The 20,286-nt window shown below is 32.4% G+C and overlaps 1 long non-coding RNA gene across 2 annotated transcripts in view; it reads right to left on the bottom strand.

The window, feature by feature from the left end:
- Positions 1–18,179, bottom strand: part of LOC143235407 (uncharacterized) — a 262,811-nt gene extending 244,632 nt beyond the window's left edge. For both annotated transcript variants that reach the window (XR_013019165.1, XR_013019166.1), the window contains exon 1: positions 18,047–18,179. This is a non-coding gene — a long non-coding RNA (uncharacterized LOC143235407). The remainder of the gene's footprint in view (positions 1–18,046) is intronic.
- Positions 18,180–20,286: the final 2,107 nt, after the last annotated feature.

The raw sequence follows: 20,286 nt of genomic DNA, 5'->3' as shown, positions 1-20,286 counted from the left end.
CCATACTATAATAAAATGGCATAATGTAACAAAGTTCCCACCATACTATAATAAAATGGCATAATGTAACAAAGTTCCCATCATATTATAATAAAACGACATGTAACAAAGTTCCCACCATAGCATAATAAAATGACATAATGTAACAAAGTTCCCACCATACTAAAATAAAATGACATAATGTAACAAAGTTCCCACCATACTAAAATAAAATGACATAATGTAACAAAGTTCCCATCATACTAAAATAAAATGACATAATGTAACAAAGTTCCCACCATACTAAAATAAAATGCCATAATGTAACAAAGTTCCCACCATACTAAAATAAAATGACATAATGTAACAAAGTTCCCACCATACTAAAATAAAATGACATAGTGTAACAAAGTTCCCACCATACTAAAATAAAATGACATAATGGAACAAAGTTCCCACCATACTATAATAAAATGACATAATGGAACAAAGTTCCCACCATATTATAATGAAATGACACAATGTAACAAAGTTCCCACCATACTATAATAAAATGGCATAATGTAACAAAGTTCCCAACATATTATAATAAAATGACATAATGTAACAAAGTTCCCACCATACTAAAATAAAATGACATAATGTAACAAAGTTCCCACCATACTAAAATAAAATGACATAGTGTAACAAAGTTCCCACCATACTAAAATAAAATGACATAATGTAACAAAGTTCCCACCATACTAAAATAAAATGACATAATGGAACAAAGTTCCCACCATACTATAATAAAATGACATAATGGAACAAAGTTCCCACCATACTATAATAAAATGACATAATGTAACAAAGTTCCCACCATATTATAATGAAATGACACAAAGTAACAAAGTTCCCACCATACTATAATAAAATGGCATAATGTAACAAAGTTCCCAACATATTATAATAAAAAGACATAATGTAACAAAGTTTCCACCATACTATAATAAAATGACATAATGTAACAAAGTTCCCACCATACTATAATAAAATGGCATAATGTAACAAAGTTCCCATCATATTATAATAAAATGGCATAATGTAACAAAGTTCCCACCATAGTATAATAAAATGACATAATGTAACAAAGTTCCCACCACACTAAAATAAAATGAGATAATGTAACAAAGTTCCCACCATAGTATAATAAAATGGCATAATGTAACAAAGTTCCCACCATACTATAATAAAATGACATAATGTAACAAAGTTCCTATCATACTATAATAAAATGACATAATGTAACAAAGTTCCCACCATACTATAACAAAAGGGCATAATGTAAGAAAGTTCCCACCATACTATAATAAAATGGCATAATGTAACAAAGTTCCCACCATACTATAATAAAATGGCATAATGTAACAAAGTTCCCATCATATTATAATAAAACGACATGTAACAAAGTTCCCACCATACTATAACAAAATGGCATAATGTAACAAAGTTCCCACCATACTATAATAAAATGGCATAATGTAACAAAGTTCCCACCATACTATAATAAAATGGCATAATGTAACAAAGTTCCCATCATATTATAATAAAACGACATGTAACAAAGTTCCCACCATACTAAAATAAAATGACATAATGTAACAAAGTTCCCACCATACTAAAATAAAATGACATAATGTAACAAAGTTCCCACCATACTAAAATAAAATGACATAATGTAACAAAGTTCCCACCATACTAAAATAAAATGACATAGTGTAACAAAGTTCCCACCATACTAAAATAAAATGACATAATGGAACAAAGTTCCCACCATACTATAATAAAATGACATAATGGAACAAAGTTCCCACCATATTATAATGAAATGACACAATGTAACAAAGTTCCCACCATACTATAATAAAATGGCATAATGTAACAAAGTTCCCAACATATTATAATAAAATGACATAATGTAACAAAGTTCCCACCATACTAAAATAAAATGACATAATGTAACAAAGTTCCCACCATACTAAAATAAAATGACATAGTGTAACAAAGTTCCCACCATACTAAAATAAAATGACATAATGTAACAAAGTTCCCACCATACTAAAATAAAATGACATAATGGAACAAAGTTCCCACCATACTATAATAAAATGACATAATGGAACAAAGTTCCCACCATACTATAATAAAATGACATAATGTAACAAAGTTCCCACCATATTATAATGAAATGACACAAAGTAACAAAGTTCCCACCATACTATAATAAAATGGCATAATGTAACAAAGTTCCCAACATATTATAATAAAAAGACATAATGTAACAAAGTTTCCACCATACTATAATAAAATGACATAATGTAACAAAGTTCCCACCATACTATAATAAAATGGCATAATGTAACAAAGTTCCCATCATATTATAATAAAATGGCATAATGTAACAAAGTTCCCACCATAGTATAATAAAATGACATAATGTAACAAAGTTCCCACCACACTAAAATAAAATGAGATAATGTAACAAAGTTCCCACCATAGTATAATAAAATGGCATAATGTAACAAAGTTCCCACCATACTATAATAAAATGACATAATGTAACAAAGTTCCTATCATACTATAATAAAATGACATAATGTAACAAAGTTCCCACCATACTATAACAAAATGGCATAATGTAACAAAGTTCCCACCATACTATAATAAAATGGCATAATGTAACAAAGTTCCCACCATACTATAATAAAATGGCATAATGTAACAAAGTTCCCATCATATTATAATAAAACGACATGTAACAAAGTTCCCACCATACTATAACAAAATGGCATAATGTAACAAAGTTCCCACCATACTATAATAAAATGGCATAATGTAACAAAGTTCCCACCATACTATAATAAAATGGCATAATGTAACAAAGTTCCCATCATATTATAATAAAACGACATGTAACAAAGTTCCCACCATACTAAAATAAAATGACATAATGTAACAAAGTTCCCACCATACTAAAATAAAATGACATAATGTAACAAAGTTCCCACCATAGTATAATAAAATGGCATAATGTAACAAAGTTCCCACCATACTATAATAAAATGACATAATGTAACAAAGTTCCTATCATACTATAATAAAATGACATAATGTAACAAAGTTCCCACCATACTATAACAAAATGGCATAATGTAACAAAATTCCCACCATACTATAATAAAATGGCATAATGTAACAAAGTTCCCACCATACTATAATAAAATGGCATAATGTAACAAAGTTCCCATCATATTATAATAAAACGACATGTAACAAAGTTCCCACCATAGCATAATAAAATGACATAATGTAATAAAGTTCCCACCATACTAAAATAAAATGACATAATGTAACAAAGTTCACACCATACTAAAATAAAATGACATAATGTAACAAAGTTCCCATCATACTAAAATAAAATGACATAATGTAACAAAGTTCCCACCATACTAAAATAAAATGACATAATGTAACAAAGTTCCCACCATACTAAAATAAAATGACATAATGTAACAAAGTTCCCACCATACTAAAATAAAATGACATAGTGTAACAAAGTTCCCACCATACTAAAATAAAATGACATAATGTAACAAAGTTCCCACCATACTAAAATAAAATGACATAATGGAACAAATTTCCCACCATACTATAATAAAATGACATAATGGAACAAAGTTCCCACCATACTATAATAAAATGACATAATGTAACAAAGTTCCCACCATATTATAATGAAATGACACAATGTAACAAAGTTCCCACCATACTATAATAAAATGGCATAATGTAACAAAGTTCCCAACATATTATAATAAAAAGACATAATGTAACAAAGTTTCCACCATACTATAATAAAATGACATAATGTAACAAAGTTCCCACCATACTATAATAAAATGGCATAATGTAACAAAGTTCCCATCATATTATAATAAAACGACATGCAACAAAGTTCCCACCATAGTATAATAAAATGACATAATGTAACAAAGTTCCCACCATACTAAAATAAAATGAGATAATGTAACAAAGTTCCCACCATAGTATAATAAAATGGCATAATGTAACAAAGTTCCCACCATACTATAATAAAATGACATAATGTAACAAAGTTCCTATCATACTATAATAAAATGACATAATGTAACAAAGTTCCCACCATACTATAACAAAATGGCATAATGTAACAAAGTTCCCACCATACTATAATAAAATGGCATAATGTAACAAAGTTCCCACCATACTATAATAAAATGGCATAATGTAACAAAGTTCCCACCATACTATAATAAAATGACATAATGTAACAAAGTTCCTATCATACTATAATAAATTGACATAATGTAACAAAGTTCCCACCATACTATAATAAAATGGCATAATGTAACAAAGTTCCCATCATATTATAATAAAACGACATGTAACAAAGTTCCCACCATACTAAAATAAAATGACATAATGTAACAAAGTTCCCACCATACTAAAATAAAATGACATAATGGAACAAAGTTCCCACCATACTATAATAAAATGACATAATGTAACAAAGTTCCCACCATACTAAAATAAAATGACATAATGGAACAAAGTTCCCACCATACTATAATAAAATGACATAATGTAACAAAGTTCCCACCATATTATAATGAAATGACACAATGTAACAAAGTTCCCACCATACTATAATAAAATGACATAATGTAACAAAGTTCCTATCATACTATAATAAATTGACATAATGTAACAAAGTTCCCACCATACTATAATAAAATGGCATAATGTAACAAAGTTCCCATCATATTATAATAAAACGACATGTAACAAAGTTCCCACCATAGTATAATAAAATGACATAATGTAACAAAGTTCCCACCATACTATAATAAATTGACATAATGTAACAAAGTTCCCACCATAGTATAATAAAATGACATAGTGTAACAAAGTTCCCATCATATGATAATAAAACGACATGTAACAAAGTTCCCACCATAGTATAATAAAATGACATAATGTAACAAAGTTCCCATCATACTATAATAAAATGACATAATGTAACAAAGTTCCCACCATACTATAACAAAATGGCATAATGTAAGAAAGTTCCCACCATACTATAATAAAATGGCATAATGTAACAAAGTTCCCACCATACTATAATAAAATGGAATAATGTAACAAAGTTCCCATCATATTATAATAAAACGACATGTAACAAAGTTCCCACCATAGCATAATAAAATGACATAATGTAACAAAGTTCACACCATACTATAATAAAATGACATAATGTAACAAAGTTCCCACCATACTATAATAAAATGACATAATGTAACAAAGTTCCCACCATACTAAAATAAAATGACATAATGTAACAAAGTTCCCACCATACTAAAATAAAATGACATAATGTAACAAAGTTTCCATCATATTATAATAAAACGACATGTAACAAAGTTCCCACCATAGTATAATAAAATGACATAATGTAACAAAGTTCCCACCATACTATAATAAAATGACATAATGTAACAAAGTTCCCACCATAGTATAATAAAATGACATAATGTAACAAAGTTCCCACCATACTAAAATAAAATGACATAATGTAACAAAGTTCCCACCATAATATAATAAAATGGCATAATGTAACAAAGTTCCCACCATACTATAATAAAATGACATAATGTAACAAAGTTCCCACCATACTATAATAAAATGGCATAATGTAACAAAGTTCCCATCATATTATAATAAAACGACATGTAACAAAGTTCCCACCATAGCATAATAAAATGACATAATGTAACAAAGTTCACACCATACTATAGTAAAATGACATAATGTAACAAACTTCCCACCATACTATAATAAAATGACATAATGTAACAAAGTTCCCACCATACTAAAATAAAATGACATAATGTAACAAAGTTCCCACCATACTAAAATAAAATGACATAATGTAACAAAGTTCCCACCATACTAAAATAAAATGACATAATGTAACAAAGTTCCCATCATACTAAAATAAAATGACATAATGTAACAAAGTTCCCACCATACTAAGATAAAATGACATAATGTAACAAAGTTCCCACCATACTAAAATAAAATGACATAATGTAACAAAGTTCCCACCATACTAAAATAAAATGACATAATGTAACAAAGTTCCCACCATACTAAAATAAAATGACATAATGTAACAAAGTTCCCACCATACTAAAATAAAATGACATAATGTAACAAAGTTCCCACCATACTAAAATAAAATGACATAATGTAACAAAGCTCCCACCATACTAAAATAAAATGACATAGTGTAAGAAAGTTCCCACCATACTAAAATAAAATGGAATAATGTAACAAAGTTCCTTCCTGCAAAATACTAAAATGCATCTGTGAACAAAGTCATGTACTATACTATAATAAAAAGCACAATATATCAGTCACCCACCAAACTATAACAAAAAGCCATGAAGTAGCAAAGTTCCCAAAGATAATATAATCAAATAGCATGATGTAATGCAGTCAGCCACTGTATTATAGTAAAATGGTATGATGTAACACAGTGAGCCACTGTATTATAATCAAATAGCACGATGTAACACAGTGAGCCACTGTATTATAATAAAATGGTATGATGTAACACAGTGAGCCACTGTATTATAATCAAATAGCATGATGTAACACAGTGAGCCACTGTATTATAATAAAATGGTATGATGTAACACAGTCAGCCACTGTATTATAATAAAATGGTATGATGTAACACAGTCAGCCACTGTATTATAATAAAATGGTATGATGTAACACAGTCAGCCTCTGTATTATAATAAAATGGTATGATGTAACACAGTCAGCCACTGTATTATAATAAAATGGTATGATGTAACACAGTCAACCACTGTATTATAATAAAATGGTATGATGTAACACAGTGAGCCACTGTATTATAATCAAATAGCATGATGGAACACAGTGAGCCACTGTATTATAATAAAATGGTATGATGTAATGCAGTCAGCCACTGTATTATAATAAAATGGTATGATGTAACACAGTCAGCCACTGTATTATAATAAAATGGTATGATGTAACAAAGTTTCTTACTATACTTTATTAAAATGGCATGGTGTAACACTCACCCAACCTACTACAATAAAATGTCATGATGTAACAGCTACACATTGTACTATAATAAAAAATTCCCTGCTGTACTATAATAAAATGGTATCATTCAACAAAGTCAACCATCATACTATAATAAATTACATTATGTAGCAATGTCACCAATTGTACTATAAGTGAAAATGACATGACGTAACAAAGTCACCAATTGTACTATAAGTGTTAATGATATGACGTAACAAAGTCACCAATTGTACTATAAGTGCTAATGACATGACGTAACAAAGTTAACCATCAGACTAAATTGAAATGACATGACGTAACAAAGTCACCAACTGTACTATAATCAAACTGCATGACCAAACAAAGTTCCTCACCGTATTATACAGTGTCCGTAAAGTCCTTGTACAGTTTGAATATTTAATAGCTTCACTTCCATATGAGATATAAACAATATGCAAAGTGAAAAAAGAGGGAATTTATTCAAGATTTAGTATATTTAACTGTAAGACTGTTAACTTTCAACATATCCACCAACGTGTTGAGTAGAAAACCGAACGAGATTCTGAACACATTCTGTAGTTGTGTACGAGTTATAGCTGAGATAACATTTGTTATCCTAGTACGAAGATCGTTTGGAGAGGAAGGTTTTGTTGAATGAATTTCAGTTTTTGCATGTCTGCAAAGAACAAAATCTAATGCGGACAAGTCCGGGGAGCGAGGTGGACAAAATGTTGGCCACCTCTTCTGATCCATCCGTTGGGGAAAAACCACGTTTATAGATCCTCGTACATTGCGGGCAAAGTGACAAGGTACTCCATCTTGCTGAGAAACTACGCTGTCAGTAAGGCTTGATCGCCTCAGTTCAGGAATAAGTTAATTCTGTAGCATATCCAAATAACAACAGTTCCTTCAAAATAGAAGACAAACCGTGCACGATTTTCCTAGAGCATACTAAACATTCACTGACTTAATAATTCTGAATAAATTACTTTTTTATTTTATTTTACACACTGTTTATATCTTATATAGAAGTGTGTTTGTGTGTGTGTTTTCCTTATAGCAAAGCCACATCTGGCTATCTGCTGAGTCCACCGAGGGGAATCGAACCCCTGATTTTGGCTTATACGTAAGTAAAGTTATTAAAGATTCAAACTGCACAAGAACTTTATGGACACCTAGATATTAAAACGGCACGCTGTGACAGTCGCTCACAAAACTATAATAAAAGAAAATGACATGATGTAACAAAGTCACCCACTGAAATATAATAAAAGGGTATAACCTAACAATGTCACTCAGCATACCATAATAAAATGTCATGATGTAGCAGTCACTCAAATGTATAACAAAGTGGTAAGATGTAACAAAATCACACATCATAATATAATAAAATGTGTAGTTCCACACTACACTATAATAACATTGCATGATGTAACAGTCGTCCACTTTCCTATAATCAATTGGCATGATGTAACAAAGTCACCCATCATAATTAAATACAATGGTACGATATAACAAACTACAATAAAATGTCGTGACGTAACAAAGTTACTCAGTGTATTTACATTGATTGGGATATGATAAGTTTATTTGTTTCTGGATATTTATCAAAATCCAGTCATCCCCTAATTATGAATTAACAGATTAGAAGTAAAATAGCTTGTGTCCAGTACACACTGCCAACTATTGGGCTTCTCTTGTCTTAATGAATAACAAGTATTTGTCAATAACTATTATAACGCATTCAGTGTCCCATTATATTTTGTGTGAAGTAATCAGACGCGAACGAGGGTCCGCTAATCAACAGCCCAACATACCACCCGCTGTGTCACGCTCCGCCAAATATAATAAGAAAAAAAATGTATGTAATCAAAATTACATTGTTATTTAAAATAATCATTTTTTATTATTTTCTTATTTTGTGGTAAGTTACTCAGGCCATCTGCAATTGTTCATAATACAGAATTTTCTATCTCTTTCATATCTTACCTGCAATCCTGTTATTTTCTTTGCACCTTGAAGAAAGACACGTGACTACCGTGCGCTGCTTTCACACAAAATGGCCGTAGCTATAAAGCGTACTTCCTGATTGAGAAAAATAAAAAAAATCATGACCCGAAAAAAGATGAGTGCAGCTGTGCTTCCGAAAACGGACATTTCAAAATAAACATTGTGAAGGAATAATTGTTTCTAGCAGTGGCTATCAGTATCGAGTTTCACGACGTACTATCTACAGAGACTTCTAATAGTGGATCATAGTATCGGATTACACGACGTTCTTCCTATCTACAGGGACTTCTAGAAGTAGCTAACAGTATTGGATTTCACGAAATCATAGGTACAAGGACTTCTAGTAATGGCTAATAGTATTGTATTTCACGACATCCCATCTCCAGAAACTTCTAGTAGTGGCTAATAGTATTGGATTTCCCGACGTTCTTCCTATCTACAGAAACTTCTAAAAGCGGCTAATAGTATTGGGCTACACGACATCCTATCTGTGGCTAACAATATTGAGTTTCACGACGTCCTATCTACAGATATATTAAGTTTAGTCAGCCCGCTACTACAGGTCATTCAGCATTATAGACATTTGGAAGCCACAAGAACAGTTAACTATATGGGTTTACTGTTACTGCATGACAAGACAGTTTCCAAGCTTTCAACAGCGACCATGTGGGTTCACTGTTACTACATGACAAGACAGTTTCCGAATCTAGAACATCTAACCAAGTGGGTTTTCACTGTTACCGCATGATGAATTTCCGAGCTTACAGATGCTGAGGAAGAAGGTTCATTTTTAATCCATGACTAGATAATTTCCGAGCTTAGAACAGCTGACCAAGTGGGTTCAGTTTTATTGCATGACGAGTGTTCTTCCAACTAACTTCTAAGTTCGTATATGAATGCTTATTTATTTCTGGATGTGAGTTTTGGTAAAAGTGACCTGCTACACCTTACACACAGACATGAAAATATAATTTTGTTTGGGTGATACTGACCAGCTACACCTTACACACACACACACACAAGTGGTCAGGAAAACATACGTTCTGTTTAGGTGACAGTGACCTGCTACGTCTTATACGAGTGGACAGGAAAATATACGTTCTGTTTGGGTGATACTGACCTGCTATACCTTACACATGAGTGGACAGGAATACACAGTTCTGTTTGGGTGACAGTGACCTGCTATACCTTACACATGAGTAGACAGGAAAATCTACGTTCTATTTGGGTGGCACTGACCAGCTACACCTTACACATGAGTGGTCAAGAAAACAGTGACCTGTTATGCCTTACCCGAGTAGACAGGAAAGCATACATTCTCTTTGAGTGATATTTACCTGCTACACCTTAGACGTGAGTGGACAGGAAAACATACCTTCTGTTTGGGTGACACTGACTTGCTACACCTTACATATGAGTGGACAGGAATGGTCAACGATACCGCCTTTGTCTAATTAAGAATGAAATTAAAATATTTTTCACCTTAGAACATCATCGAATTTGTAAACACATCTAACCTATTTACTATTTGTAGTCTGTGACTTTGTCGGCTCCTATTAACATTAATTACTTCTATGGTCCTATAAGTCTTTCATATAGAGAATGGGTGATTCCACCCAATGTCTGATCAGATTTTATATTTAGAGTTTTGAGACAAGTCTGCTTCACATCTTTCTTGGAAGTAATTTATATTTTTGTTTTACATCTAAATTTATTTATATGATTTATTTACAAATCCTTTTAAAATATCGCTTTACTTCGAAGTTACGGTCAAAACCTGAATTACCGAGCCAATGAATTTCAGTAAAAATGTCCAAATCAATTAAAGTGGGTGTCCAGATTTGAACGCTAATGGAATAGTGATGTCCAACAGCATGTTAAAAAAAGCCTGTTAAAACATGTCAGCAATTGTGTTTTCTAGTTTCTACAAGTAATAACTGGTAGTGTAAACCTTATCTCAGTGCACAATGACCTAGACATCAAACTAATCCAGGTCATATGAACACTCGTCATCTTGGAACAGAACAAGTACGTGAACAACTTTCACTGTCTTTGTCAAAAGTTTATAACAATGTAAGTATAAGTTTATAACTATGTAAGTATAAGTTTATAACTATGTATGTATAAGTTTATAACTATGTAAGTATAAGTTTACAACTATGTAAGTATAAGTTTACAACTATGTAAGTATAAGTTTACAACTATGTAAGTATAAGTTTATAACAATGTAAGTATAAGTTTATAACTATGTAAGTATAAGTTTACAACTATGTAAGTATAAGTTTATAACAATGTAAGTATAAGTTTATAACAATGTAAGTATAAGTTTATAACTATGTAAGTATAAGTTTACAACTATGTAAGTATAAGTTTACAACTATGTAAGTATAAGTTTACAACTATGTAAGTATAAGTTTATAACAATGTAAGTATAAGTTTATAACAATGTAAGATTTAAGCAAAAACATTTATGTACATATATGTATTTCTTTTTTAATATATTACTTAATACTCTTAGATCAAAGCTTTATTTTTTCGCAAATATAGTTTAAACCACATAAGCTACAAAAATATGAAAATTAATTAACAGGTTGAACAATCGTCAAGGTTTTATATTTTACTTAAAGAAGGAGGACATTTCAAGCTCTTAGTCAGATCGTACTGTTTACAACAAAGGCGCATGCGCAGAATAAAAGGAATTTGAGTGCATAATATTTGAATTGCTAAGAGCGACAATTCTGAGCAAAATTATATTTATTACACGAAACTCAAGGTCATGAAAATATAAACAGACAGCAACTAAAATTTAAACAAAAAATGGGAAAAAAAATGTGTTTATTTAAACCAGATGGTTTTCGGATCCCCACACTGTAGATTAATGTTCTTTCCAGTCGTTCTCTTTTGTGAATGTCTGTTGAAACAGGCCCAGCATGGCCAAGCGTGTTAAGGCGTGCGATTCGTAATCTGAGGGTTGCGGGTTCGCATCCCCGTCGCGCCAAAGATGCTCGCCCTTTCAGCCGTGGGGGCGTTATAATGTTACGGTCAATCCCACTATTCGTTGGTAAAAGAGTAGCCCAAAAGTTGGCGGTGGGTGGTGATGACTAGCTGCCTTCCCTCTAATCTTACATTGCTAAATTAGGGATGGCTAGCACAGATAGCCCTCGAGTAGCTCTGTGCGAAATTCAAAAACAAACAAACAAACTGTTGGAACAATAATCAGTCAATGACTCGAAAAGTCCTCAACTGTATGTTTGTTAATGGGAAAATGTTTACCTATAGGTGTATCTTAGTTCTGCAGTTTAATGTGGTTTAGACGTTTCTATGTTTGATCCCAATGTATAAACTATTGCATTTTCTTTTTAACTATACAGTCAGTTCTAAATTCTGTAGTACATATAAAAAAACTGTCTTATGTCAAAGGTTGTGTTCTCTCCTCTTACGTGTGTAGTGTTGTTTATATGTGGACAGGTGGTACACTTGATTCATTTACACGTGTGATTGCTTGAGGTATAATTTTAAGGTTACTGTACACCAGTATTATTTCTATGTTTTTTCATGTCTGTAAGAAACAATGGATGGGTTATTGAAAACATATTTAATGGCAAGATCTTCAATAAATATTGTGTAATTGTTTGATATAATATATTTGATCTTCTTGTTGGTCTAATGGGACGTTAAGACAAGTGGAATACGATCGGTGTGTTTTCTCAGTAGAATTGAGTGTTTGCTCCTGGGTATATGATATAAGCCATCTTTGATGGTTGCATCATGGATGAGAGAATCAGGACGGTGTCTTTTAAGAGAAAAAAATTATGTCCTTTGATTTAGATTTATAATCGCTATCACCACTGCGTAATTTACGTAGTAGCAGAAATTGTGAGTAAGGTATTGACTTTTTGTCACTCTACGAATAGTAAGATTCGAAATGTAGGAAGGTGTGTGAACTAACGTGTTCTAGTGATCAGATGGTCGTCTTGTATGTATACGTTAATGTTGAAAAAGGAGGATGTTGTCGGATATTTCCCAAGTTAACTCTAAAGAGGGGTGGAAAAATGAAACAAAGCGTTAAGAAGTTTCTAAATCAGATTTAGGCATGGATGCAATCCCTAGCATGTCGCCAATGTAGTGGTGACAGATTACGGGTACAAATCTATTGTACTGATTAAATACGAGGTTTCGTACGTATCCAACAAAGGTTGGCAAAGCTAAAGCCCATTTTGGTCCTCATAGCGAATCTGCAGTTCTATTTGTAGTACCATTAACAACAAAGTCACTATGTGTAAGCACAAGTTTGGCTGAAGGTAGAACTGTGTGTGTGTTCAGTATGGGTCTTTGATCTGAGAAATGTTTTAGTGCAATTAACCTTCATTGTGTGGAATAGATCTATACATTGATTTTATATCCATGGTAAGATGTAGTGTTCCTTACCAGATAAATGTGTTCTTTATTAAAATAATAGCATGAGTGATCTCCTTTATGTAAAATCATGACAAATAATGACGAAACATTGTTGAGGTAACTAGAAATTTGACCTGTAGAACAACTACATGCAGATACAATGGAGCGGCGGGAATGTCCATCTTTGTGGATTGTAGGGAGAAGATAGAAAGTGGGATTTCTGGATTCACTTACAATGAGATTCTTGGTCGTAAAGGATATTCGTCATCATCGATAATTCCTTCAAGTGTAGATGTTACTAGGCTGTTGCAGTTTTCTTGAAAAGATGTAGAAGGTACTGTTGTCTCAAAGCTTAGTTCTGAATAAATCCTTGCGCCACCTACTATGGTTCCACCTTTGTTTTATAATAATGTTGTCTTTTTGTTGCAAACATTATTTGCAGCTACTTGTTCATCGTTAGAGATGTTTTTAGCTTTAGTCTTCAGGTTTAAATATAAATCATTGACTTCAATCCTACACTTACAAATGAAGTAATCAAATGCGATGAACCTACCGGAAGGTGGCGGGAGTGTTTTTAAGAAAATTTAGAGATCGTAGGGACGAGTAATTTTAGAAGAATGGGTTTCCAAGGTTTTGGAAAAATGAGTTTCCAATTTAAGCTGCGAAAAAACCAACAAACATTTGATATCTTCCATTGTGCAAAAAAAGTCAACATTACTTTTGATAGGAACAAACTTAAAACCTTTATTAAGGATATTTAGTTCATTTGGTGAGATTTTCAAATTACTAGGAACAGTTTCATACAAGGGAGTTGATTTCAAGTGAGACTTGCCCTGTAAAATTAAAAGGTTTACCTCTCAAACTATTAGGTGAATATATGAATCTAAGAAGTGCATATCTATTTGTAGGAATTTTAATATGTTTTTAGGCTTGTTTTCTGTTATCTGAAGGTACATTGTGTAAAGATCCCGAAGTGCCATTATGAAGATTCACGTTGACAGCACTGTTTAAAAGTGTTGAATATGATGCAGGTTTATGTATGGCTTTAAGGCTATTATTTCGTTGTAGTGACGTCACTTTCTTATCGCTTAAGATTCTAAAGAAATGTGATAGTTACGGTTCGATTCATCAATTATTCTCAAAATGTTTGAGGAATCTTGTTCGTTACAGATTTCATAAAATTTCTACCGGTGTTGTACCATTTCACTGGAAACTTTAGCCTGTAATGTTCAGAGCAGAAGACGGCGTGATGAATGTTGTACTTCTTTATTAAAACTTTGTTGAAAATGTTCTAGTTGATAATTAAAAGGCTGAAATTTTAACTAAAATCCACGAGGAATCAGGCCCAACTTCGAAGCTGATTGTTACAACGGTCTCAAAGAGAGTAACACCTACTTTTTATATGCAAAAACGGCTCGTTTGGGTTGAGAAAATATTTTACATAGAAGAACGAACAACGTTTCGACCTTCTTCGGTCATCGTCAGGTTCACAAAGAAAGAGGTAACTGACCGGAAGCTGACCACATGTTTGAAAGGGGTTATATATTATTATATATTATATAAATATAGGTATAAAGGCGTTTTCCTTTATATTGATTTATTTTGGGTTTAAGTTGTTGTATAAGTAAGACTTCTTTAATTTTGCGTTTGTTTATGTTTGTTTCGAAAAATCACCCATACTAGACTACACATTCCTTGGGACTCAGCACATGAAACAAAACAAAAACTCAACATACTAAGAAACCAAATAAACACAGCCATAAAACTATGCTCACCAGATAAAATTAACGATGAATTAGACAAAATAAAACAATACTTCATCAACATCAATAAGTTTCCTCCACAAACCGTAGAAAACATTATACGCACACACCTAGACAGAAAGCAAAATCAACCAACTAAAGTAAATATATCTCACGAATCAAAAAATCACGAAACCATATACTGCTGTATACCATATATTCCTGACATCAGCAAACAAATAACTAACATTTGGCAAAAAACTAGTAACAAAATATGACATTCCAGTTAATACCAAATTTATTCAAAAACCAGGCACAAAACTGAGGTCTATACTATGTAAAAACTACACTGACAAACACCACACCAACATTATTTACAAAATACAATGTGATAACTGCCACGACTTCTATATTGGAGAAACAAGTAGAAAAATGGAAACCAGATTCAAAGAACATAAAAAAGTCACCTTCACACGTTTTCGAACACTGCAAGTCAAATAAACATAACATAACCATAGAAAACACTCAAATATTAATTAAAAAAACAAACATAAACAAACGCAAAATTAAAGAAGCCTCACTTATACAACAACTTAAACCCAAAATAAACCAATATAAAGGAACGCCTTTATACCTATTTTAATATAATAAAATAAATAAAATTATATATTCAAACATCTAACACCGCCCTCTACATTCCGACACTCAATTACACAACCCCTTTCAAACATGTGGTCAGCTTCCGGTCAGCTACCTCTTTCTTTGTGAACCTGACGATGACCGAAGAAGGTCGAAACGTTGTTCGCTCTTCTATGTAAAATATTTTCTCAACCCAAACGAGCCGTTTTTGCATATAAATTTCTCAACAAGTGGGTTTCTCGACATCACTGAGTAACACCTACTGTTGCTAAACTGTTTGACTCCAGGTATTTTTGCGATGCAGAAATTTACTTAAAAGACAAATATAGTTGTTTGTGTTTTTTCTTCTACTCAATTACTTACGTTTCTAAATCGAAAATGAAAATGACGCTATTAATACAATCAACTAAAAGTAATCAGTAAGCGGGCTACTTTCGAAAACAAAACCATAGTTATTCATATCTTATCACAGTGACACGGCAGTACGTCTGCGGAATTACAGCGCAAGAACTCAGGTTCTGATACCCGAGGTGGCAGATCACAAACAATCCAACCCATTGTGTAGCTTTGCTTAATTACAAACAAACAATTTCATGCGTGTCGCGCCATCTCTTAAATATATTTAAAACTGTTATATGTCTCATTTCAAGTCGATGTGTTTATCAGTTTACTGACAAAAATATATTGCTTATAATACGGTTAAACAGAACTTACTTCTTATTAAAGAGATTATTTCTGAAACTACCTTATTCTAATTGAATACAAAGAGACATATAGAAGAAAAACATTGTGGTTCACACAGCGCTTGTGCTGAAATCTTTTGCCAAAAGTTTAATTAATTAGTTTAATATTTTAAACTGTAAGTATCCATTTTATATAAACAATAGTAATAAGAAAGTAACAAGAACAAATACATATTAAAATATTTCACAACAAAGTAATGGATTTGGTGCATTTCTATTGTATGCGATACATTGAAATTATTATGTTTTGTTTTGTTGAAACTAGAGGACACCACCTTACAGTATATTTTAACAATCCCAACTCGCTGGAAATGTCTGACAGAACTTTTCACACTTAGGATATTTTTACTATTGGCATTAATTAAAATTACTTCTTACTATAATAAGAATATTTATAACTCGAAGTTTTGAAATGTTATGTCGTCAATAAGCTTGTCATACAAAAGAAACAAAGATGTACTCAATTATTTTAACTCATTAAAAAAGAAATACATTAACCACTGATAACATTTAAAATCATACTTTAATAATGTAAAAACTCTCGTTTGATAATTATCTTCATTATATTTGTGCCACACATATAATCTAACTTTAGTTAAATTTTATCGAATATCCTTTAGGTTTAATGGAAATTAATAAAAGCCCTTTCACCCTTCGGGTTTTTATTCATTAACTACGAGTAAGATGCCATCTAGTGTAGACAATGAAAATATTTACTGCTAAACGTAAAGATAGTTGTAACAATCTATATTTGGAGGAACTGTAGGTGGAAATTATTTTTCCATAACGTTTACAGATAATACCTTTATAATCCTCTATTTAAACACTGAATACCTAAGTCAGGAATACCTAAGGTTAAATAAAATTTGTAGGTATATACCATTTATAAGAACAAAATTAAATATAAGTTGTAAAATTTGGGATGAAAATGAAAACGTTTACAAATGATAATAATACCTAATTTCATATTTAAAGATAAACATTTCAATATTACGAATCGTATTATTTCCTTTGTCAACTATTTCCTCAATAACGTACCTCTATTTTGATGAATTAACGAGCAAATAAGCCACTTGTCTTGGCAAATTAAAACCCATTAAAACTGATAAAATTAAACAAGATAAGCATCATAGGCTACTTTCATCATATAAATAAACTCTTAAACTATATGTATAGTAAATCTAATCACAATTAACATGCAGGATGTCTAACTCAGAATTCAGTAAATATAGTGGTAGCCTTAATATTATTCAAATAAGGCCATCGCCTTCTTTCTGACACAAATTGTGTGTGACTATATAATTGCTTAAATGTATATTTTTCTTCACTAAATACTTGTAATTATAAATAACTTACACTTTACGATTCTCCAGCTCTGTATTTTTGAAAATATAATCCCATACGCACATGTTAAAAATATTTTTCTCTTCCGTAAACATACTACTACAGACATATAGAACGAGGTCACGTTCGAAACAAAGGATGCGTGTAGTACGTTTTCGTCCCGCCATCGCTTTGTTCCACGCCTCTAGTCACGTGAGTAATAAGGCGTTCTTGATTGGTGAGCCTTAGTAGCGATTGGTCTCTCTAGTTATTAAAATACATAAAACATTAGAACAAGGCCCTGTGTGACGTAAAAGTGACGTTTTGAGGAAGCGATTAATTTGATGACGTATTGTATAACCAGTTTTTAGGAAGAAGAGATCGAAGGTGTACCTAATCATCCCGAGTCCAACAAAATCAGACCCTAAAGTCCAACACAGTAAATGATCCTTAATAGAATGCAATTTGTAAAAGAATCAATACGCACACCTTAAAGTTTCAGAATACAGCAATTTTTTTCTGAACTATTTGAAAATCGTTTTGAAGTGTGTAATTAATAAAATATTTGTTTCATTAGACTTAGGTTTTCTCAAAAGTTTGTTATAGAAGAATAGTTACCTCAAACTAGCTGCTAGAATACGCATGAGACCTTCGGAGGGGCAGCAGTAAGTTTAGGGTCTTTCAAATCTGCAATCCGGAGTTTGATTCCTTGCGGTGGAAACAGCAGATAGTCCAATGTAACTTTAGCGTGTTTACTACTATTAATAAATACGCTTACAATGTTATTCTATAACGAAGCACGAGACTTTTTAAAAACTTATCAAAGTTTTTAATATATTGCTGTACAAAATATTTATTAAAATACAATTATGCCTGTCCTTTGTTAACCGGCCCAGCATGGCCAGGTGGTTAAGACATTTGACTCGTAATCGGAGGGTCGCGGGTTCGAATTGCCGTAGCGCCTTTCAGCCGTGGGGGCGTTATAATGTTACGATCAATCCCACTATTTGTTGGTAAAAGAGTAGCTCAAGAGTTGGCGGTGGGTGGTAATGAATAGCTGCTTTCCCTCTAGTCTTACACTGCTAAATTAGGGACGGCTAGCACAGATAGCCCTCGAGTAGCTTTGTGCGAAATTCAAAATATAAAAACAAACAAACTTTGTTAACCGGCCCGGCCTGGCCAGGTGGGTTAAGGCGTTCGACTCGTAATCCGAGGGTCGCAGGTTCGAATCGCCGTCGCACTAAACATGATCGTCATTTCAGCCGTGGGCACTTTATAATGTTACGATCAATCCCACTATTTGTTGGTAAAAGAGTAGCCCAAGAGTTGGCGGTGGGTGGTAATGAATAGCTGCCTTCCCTCTAGTCTTACACTACTAAATTAGGGATGGATAGCGCAGATAGCCCTTGAGTAGCTTTGCGCGAAATTCAAAACAAACAAACAAACCAAAGATTTACGAATATTGTTGGTCGTAATACCTTTTGGTTGAGCTAATATTACAAACAAAAACAAACCTTTGTTAACATCCTAGGCCTAGCATTAGTTAAGTCCCTATCAGGTACGGCCTGTATTGGACACAAATAAATTAGCACTGGAACTTCTGTGTATTTAACTAAATTAGAATAATAAAGATAAAATTTAGCGTATTTAATACTATCAATGTATACGCTTACAATGTTATTCTACAACCAAGCATTAGCCTTTTTAAAAACTCTGATAAGCTTTTAATATGTTGTTGTACAAAATATTTGCTAAAATATAGTTACATCTGCCCTTTGTTAACAACCGATGAAATCTAGTGCAAGTACATGTGCAATTATTAATGTACGGGCTTATTTTAAGGACAGTTTGTTTTTGAATTTCGCGCAAAGCTAGCCGTCCCTAATTTAGCAGTGTAAAACTAGAGGGAAGGCAGCTAGTCATCACCACCCACCGCCAACTCTTAGGCTACTCTTTTACCAACGAATAGTGAGATTGACAGTAACATTATAACGTCCCCACGGCTGAAAGGGCGAACGTGTTTGGTGCGACCGGAATTCGAAGCCGTAACCCTCGGATTACGAGTCGAACTCCTTAAACCACCTGGCCATGACAGGCCTTTTTCGGGACAGACAAAACTGAGTATAATTATACTAGATTATATATACTTCTATGTACTTTTAATATTTTGATAACAATCTTATGTCCCTATCCAACTTTTTCCCAGCAGTCTAATCTACCCTTGTGTTTTTTGTAATGACATAAGCCTTCCATTTTTTAAAAATTTGATGAAG

Source organism: Tachypleus tridentatus, chromosome 12, assembly GCF_004210375.1.
Source record: "Tachypleus tridentatus isolate NWPU-2018 chromosome 12, ASM421037v1, whole genome shotgun sequence".
Classification (NCBI taxonomy): Eukaryota; Metazoa; Arthropoda; class Merostomata; order Xiphosura; family Limulidae; genus Tachypleus; species Tachypleus tridentatus.
The sequence above is the reverse complement of the archived record's forward strand: the minus strand, read 5'-3'. Positions and strand labels throughout refer to the sequence as shown.